The following is a 6,628-nucleotide window of genomic DNA, read 5'->3' as shown; positions in this document are numbered from 1 at the left end:
CTATGAAATGAAGATTCTGCAGCAGAACTTCTGGTGCTTTCATGTTGGATTTCCCAGTACCTGGAGATATAAGGAATAATTCACTTGTCAAATATTTAATTTAATATTTTCTAAAAGACCAAGACAGTAAGATGCAGTGATGGTAGCAGTGGTAGGCTTAGAAACTTATAATCTTTATCTGCTATAGGCAAATTAGAGAAACGATTCAAGATATGTTGTTCCAGAGTTTTAAAATAAGTACTGGTCAGACCTAAAGAGATATCAATATAAACAGACAGTAGGAGAAAAGTCTAGAAATAATACTTATAGGATAATTATAGGGAAAGGTGAAAATGGAAATGGCAATTAGAATAGAAAATATTCATTTTTAGGGTGGTAGCAATAAATATAAAATAAACCCTTTACCTTAGGTACTATTAAAGTGTAGACAAAATACAAACTTGCTATATATCACAGAATAAAAAGAAAACTCTGATTCTGAAATATCTATGAGATTAAGGAAACATGTGTGAGATTAACCAAGAACCAACTCTAAGGACTATCCTACCTACATGGCATTTTTGCTGAATTCAGGATGGCCTTACCTTAGTTACATCTCCAGACAGAATATAATTATATATAATCTGTTTGGAAAACATCAGCTTTTATGCCTAAATAACATGTATTAAGTAGGCTTCTGTGAGTGAGTGAAGCAGTTTTATAAGGCACTATAAATGTATATACATTTTAACTTTCTATAATGTGTGGCATATAACTTGTAGTTCCTTCTCACTTTAAATGTTAAGTTTCTATGATCAATTTACCCCTCTCTACCCCCCTCCCAACAATAAAATACAATTCTGAAAAAAGAGAGAATCAGCAAAGAATTAAATGAAAATCATATATTAAGCATGTGCAATATTTGAGACAAAGCATTTTTTAAATATAGTATTTGGGTGTTTATTTCTTGAAAGTACTGGGTTTATTTTAAAGCTTCATGCTTGTGAGTAAGCCCTACTTAGCTACTTTAGACATTATCCTAGCTCTATTTGCTTTATTTATTTACACTCTAGGATATAGCATCTCGTATCTATTATCAGTGGCAATTATCATACCTATGGCTCTCACCTTGCATCTTAGCTGAAATGGAATGTGGATAATCTTGCTCAGTGTGGCCTTGAACTGAGCTCCTCTCTTTATCTGTCTTTTAAATGGATGGCAGCCTAATGTGTGCCACTACAGATGGCACTAATATTTTTCTAAAACTAATTTATTGGGCTAAATGATGCAGATCATCAGCATCTACCTTTGAAGCCTGAGGCATTGAGTTCAAACTCAATCAGTTACAGCCAAATAAATAAATAATAAACAATTATAATACTTGACCCTTCTAAAAAAATTGCGAGTTTTTTCTCATCACATATTTCAATAATTCAACCTTTTTGAATTTACCTTCCTCATCAACAAGTACATTTGCTATAAATGTTAGTCAATTTATGAGGGCTCATTATAAGAAGCCTGTTATACTACCAGACAAGTGAAACTACCAGACAAATGTTTTTCCTTATACTCAAGTTCAAGCAAGTCAAATCAAATGAAAATGTAACAACTGTAGTATCCTCCTCCTTTGTTCAGGAAGTCATAGCCCAGATTTGGACTTTCTTCATTACTTCATTATCTCTCTTATTATCTTCATATTTGTTGAGATTACATCAGACTCTTAGTTCTTGAACAGCTCACCTCTTCGTAGTAGCTTCATTTTGTGGTTCTTTCAAAATAAAACATAGTTTGTATATATTTGGCTATTAACATATAATTTTGGTTTCATGTTTTGCCATCATTTTGGTAGGGAATGAGGAGTCTTCTACCATAACTTTGATGTGATGCTGTGAGGAAATAAAGTTCAGACAAAGTTTTACTAGTTATATTATTGCTTCTTAGATACAATTCAATAGCAACATACAATCCCTTTTCTGCCATATTACTGAAATGCAAGGTCTATTTTGAAACTATTTTTTTGCCTAAGTTTCTAAAACTTAAAAGCAAACTCTAATGTTCAAGAGGCAGCATCAAGGCTGACCTGCATTTAAGCATCAGGCAAACAGAATTCATCAATCGTTTTGGTTACCAGGCAACTAGAAAATGAAAATAAACAGATAGTTGCATTATCAGATCACATTTATTCATAAGAAACTATACTCTCAATGGAATCTGCTTATTTTTACAAGCACATTTAAAATACCTGCATCTGTTTCTGATATTAGTCAGATCAAAACACAGAGCTTTTCTTTGTAAGTTACGGGGATCAGTACTCAACCACTGAACAATTAGTTCACATAACCATTTTTGTTTTGTTTTGTTTTTGTAACACATATCTTCCTACAGGTATTAATTCATCTAACACCTAATTTGATGAAAATGTTGTGAAAAGAGCTGATTATTTTCTCTTTATACTGTTTCACACTACATTGCATTTATTTTATTTATTTATTTATTTATTTTATCTGAGGCTGGTTAGACTCTCTCATATGGAAAGAAGACTACGTTTAAAGATTTTTCCATTTTGTAGTTATATAGATTTTTGAATGACATTTCTGGTGTTTGAAATTCTAGTTTTGGAAACTATAATACTTTTAAGGATAAATCAGCCATGACCTTGCATTTTATTAACTTCAAGTCCATATTGATACAGTTCCTAATGATTTATACTTTTTCATTAGTCTCCTAGGCTTTAAATCATTCTTTCTCTAGCTTCCTAACTCTCTTAGCATAGAACCTGGCAAGTATGCTTTGATGGAGACCTCTAGCCTGTCCCAATCGAGAGATATGAGGTAGTATTTAAGGTTGAGGAAGCTCAGCATCTATGTTGATTAGTCCTTCCCAAGAATGTGGGCAAGGTTTACACAGTATCCCTTTCAGATAGAGCCATGTGAACAGCCAGTGAGATTGGAGGAGCTGGTGCTCAAGGTACAGCAGCTCAGAAGCACTTAAAAATGGATGTAAGTCCTCTCTTTCCTTATTTGGGCCCAATACCCAAACCTAAAATACGTTTTATAATAGTAAAATCAAAAGACAAACCTATAGAAATTTTGTTCCTGAGAAAAATACAGAAACATCTTCTTCCAGTCTCATCAGAAATGTGTGAGTGATAAATGAAATTCTGTTTGGTTGAACCACTGAGACTTTAGGGTTAACTTGATTGTATATGAACCTAGCTGGATTAAGAGAAGAAAAAGTTAAATGTATAAAATTGTCTATGAAATAAACATAATTTGATGAGTAAATGAAGCAGATACAATGTATCATTAGCTATCCATGTAATTTACAATGGAGTGAAAAAATCCTGCAATTATACATTTCCGAAGTATAAATGTAATCAACTTAAATTGTTGCTGCATAGTCTTAATCACACTACTTTAAAAATAGTTACTAATAGTGTACATACAAAACAAAATTCCACAATCTGCAATAACATCACTATTATAGTTTGAGCGACTGTAAATGTAAGAATAAAATTTAAGGAAACTAACTGTAAGGTTTTGATGCATTTCATTTTTAGGGACACTTGCTACAGTAATATGAGCTTCTAATGACATGAATATAATTTGCACTAGTGCATTAAACCCTACTGGCCATTTTCAGAAAGGGATTTTGTCTTGTGGTGAGTATTTATGCTGCATGGTTTCTCCTTTCCAGGACTGCTCTGAAACAAGAACTACCAGAGTCTGTATAAGATTTCGTAAGCTAAATTGCCCAAGGTTTCCAGCACCACCTGGGTGGGTGCTTATCAAATCAGTTTGTTTGGTATGACTTCCCGGGAACTTTCTATTCTGAATGAAGAGTTATTTTAACAAGCTTGACTTGTTACTACATCATAAACTGGGTGATTTATAAATAACAACAATATAACTAACAATATACAAGTAATAATATAAATAGCAATCTTTTCTCAATTTTAGAAGCCACAAGTCTGAAAGCAATGTGCTGTGATGGTTGAACTGACTTAGAACCACCTTCCAGATTATTGTTATCTGACTTCAAAAATCCTTAATAAGCAAGAAAAGAACAAGCTAGTTCTTAATAATCTATCTCTACCTCTTTCTCTTCCTCAAATTTGAATTCATCTCAAATAGACATGATTGATCTTTGTGAAAGTGATTGAAAGCACTCAGTAAATAAAACAGTACTGTATGTGAATGTTCCTCAAACATGATTGCTAGTTTTAAACTGTACTAACAAAATGGTTAGATCCTTTGCAAGTTATAATCAGTACATGAACTTTACTTAATATATTATTTCCCTATGACTCTAAAAAGATAAAAAACATTTGAAATGTAAATTATCCTTGTGCAATAAATATTATTAACCCTCTTGTACTAATACCTTATTTATTACCAGGCAGAAAAGATTGATATTTCCTTTTGATTCAACACAAATTTTATTCTTCTCTTGTCCACTTGCTAATGTATAATACAAAGAGAGAGTTTATGTCGTTTTTATTTTAAAAAGGAATATTGACTATGTTATAAAGACCCTGTTTTTATAAGAGCATTCTCTTTATATAAGCCCATATATGACACCTTTTTCAGTGAAAATTGCAACTATGCCCTTTAAAATATCTATTTTTATCTTTCATGAGAATAACTGGTCTATATCATTTATAAGACATGAAAAACTTGAATGTCAAATTTTAACAATTAACAGTTGGAAAGTTTTAAAACCACTATGGATTTTAGGCTCTCACCAAACTTAGAATCTACTGGTACTTTTTTTTTATGGAAATGGAGGAGAAGGAATAAGAGAATGAGGAGGAAGATGGAGAAGGGTAAAGGTGGAGAAAAATGAGGAGGAGAAATCTGAGCAAAAAAGAAAGTAACTTGTCAAGCAAGATAAAAATACCAAGTATATTTTTCTCCAATATTCTTTCTAGCAAGGAATAACAAAGCATATCACATAATTAACTTTGTAGAAAGAAAAACTGGGAGAACTTCAGAACTACCAAGTAGACTATTAGATCATATATACTCGCTAGCTGTCTTTATTCACAAGGAAAGTAAACTTTCTCTTAGCTGGATGAAAGCTCACTGGGAGAACAGTGCTCTGGAAGTTAGGCTTCTACTTCTGTAGAGACTGGAAATGAGCATAAAATCTTCCTTAATCTGTACTTTTAATTTAATAGTATTTAAAACAGTCCAGAATGATTAAACTGTCAAGAGCTTTCAGAAAAGATCTCTATGTAAAGGGTCAAAGAAATAATTGTTCTTTTTCCTTAGAACACTTATAAAAATGACAACTTTTCTGGAATAATGGCTCTACATAAAACCTATATGGGGTATGTGGCGTCAGAAAGAGGCTGAAGTCGAGACAAGAGGAAACATTCTCTTCTTTTTGATCATGAACTTGGCAGTAGTGTAAACTAGGAATTTTGATTGATAAACTGATAAAGCAAATGCAAGGAACTTCTACTTCTCATTAGTCATACATGGCCGTATCCCAAGTGTCTTCAAGATAAAAATAATAAAACACCAAATTTTAGGCTATATATGCAAAAGGAAAGTGTAATTCTGATTCTTACAAGTTGTGTCTCAACCAGGCCAGGTTCCTGCCCTGTCAGCTTGGATTTGTGTAGTAGAGTTTACAGTTTGCGGTAAACTATCAGAGTCTGAATAGTCCTGTGATGTTTACTCTGCTCTCATGAAAACACTATCCTAATCCTAGTACATGAGAAGTGCAGAGGGCAGAGAGGACCTGAAAGAGCCTGGAACTGCAGACCTATTCAGCTCAGTAGAATTCTGTGGGCCTTATGATACAGGAAAAACAAGAATGGAGGCAACTGAATATGATAAAAAGTGATGACAGCCATCTGTGCTGGCAGTAATGTCAATCTACATGGAAAAACTATGTCAAATAAATAACAAAAGTCATGCTTCTTGGCTGCAGGTATTAATTCCAGTACTTTCCGTAAATGGTTCTGCAAAAACTGAATTGTAAATGGATCATGCTCTCTGTAATCTCGAAAAGAGTGCCTGCATGAGGGTCACTTGTAAAAAAACAATCAATCTATCCCAAGTAAAATCTACCCCAAGTAAAATTACATTTGGAAAAACTATAGTTAATTCACACAACCACACAGAGAGTGAACATGTATCCTTCATGTGATGAGATGAGAAATTGGGAATATGTAGACTGAAAACCTATGAAGGTTAAGATCTTAAGACATACAAATATTAAATAATGTTTTAGAGTTCTGTTATCCAATCTGCATGACTTGATAACATTATGTAGGGTATTCAAATGTACTTACAAAAGTAGACAAAATTACACATCCAGTTTTTTTCAAGCTCATGCAGGTCTTTTTTCCACTGTGGGGTGAAGGTGATATGAAATATTGTCACTTCTTTGAAAGGTCTCAGAAGGCTTCCACTTTTACTGCCTCCTACAACCACAGAACTCACTTTTGTCCAATACGGAGAATAAAATGTCTGACACACAGCAGATATGTAAGAATTCAGTGTTTTCTCTTTTACTTTAGGAAGATATGAATTCTCTTATCTTCCAAAGTCTTGTACATTGTCACATTTTATTAGGGAAGAAAATTCAATTCACTTTGAAATAGTTTGTCAACCTTTCTGCAGATGCAAACGTGAAG

At 33.1% G+C, this 6,628-nt stretch overlaps 1 long non-coding RNA gene across 1 annotated transcript; it reads right to left on the bottom strand.

Moving 5' to 3' along the window:
* Nucleotides 1-866: 866 nt before the first annotated feature.
* On the bottom strand, nucleotides 867-6,346 carry LOC150056788 (uncharacterized). The gene is made up of 3 exons (XR_016536985.1): nucleotides 6,284-6,346; nucleotides 3,058-3,194; nucleotides 867-1,865 (listed from the first exon to the last, which is right to left on the bottom strand). It is a non-coding gene; the product is annotated as an uncharacterized LOC150056788 (long non-coding RNA).
* Between the last annotated feature and the right edge of the window lie 282 nt (nucleotides 6,347-6,628).

The sequence above is a fragment of the Megascapheus bottae genome, chromosome 11 (assembly GCF_031878675.1).
Source record: "Megascapheus bottae isolate mThoBot1 chromosome 11, mThoBot2.hap1, whole genome shotgun sequence".
Lineage (NCBI taxonomy): Eukaryota > Metazoa > Chordata > Mammalia > Rodentia > Geomyidae > Megascapheus > Megascapheus bottae.
Note: the sequence above shows the minus strand (reverse complement) of the source record. Positions and strands in the feature narration are given on the sequence as shown.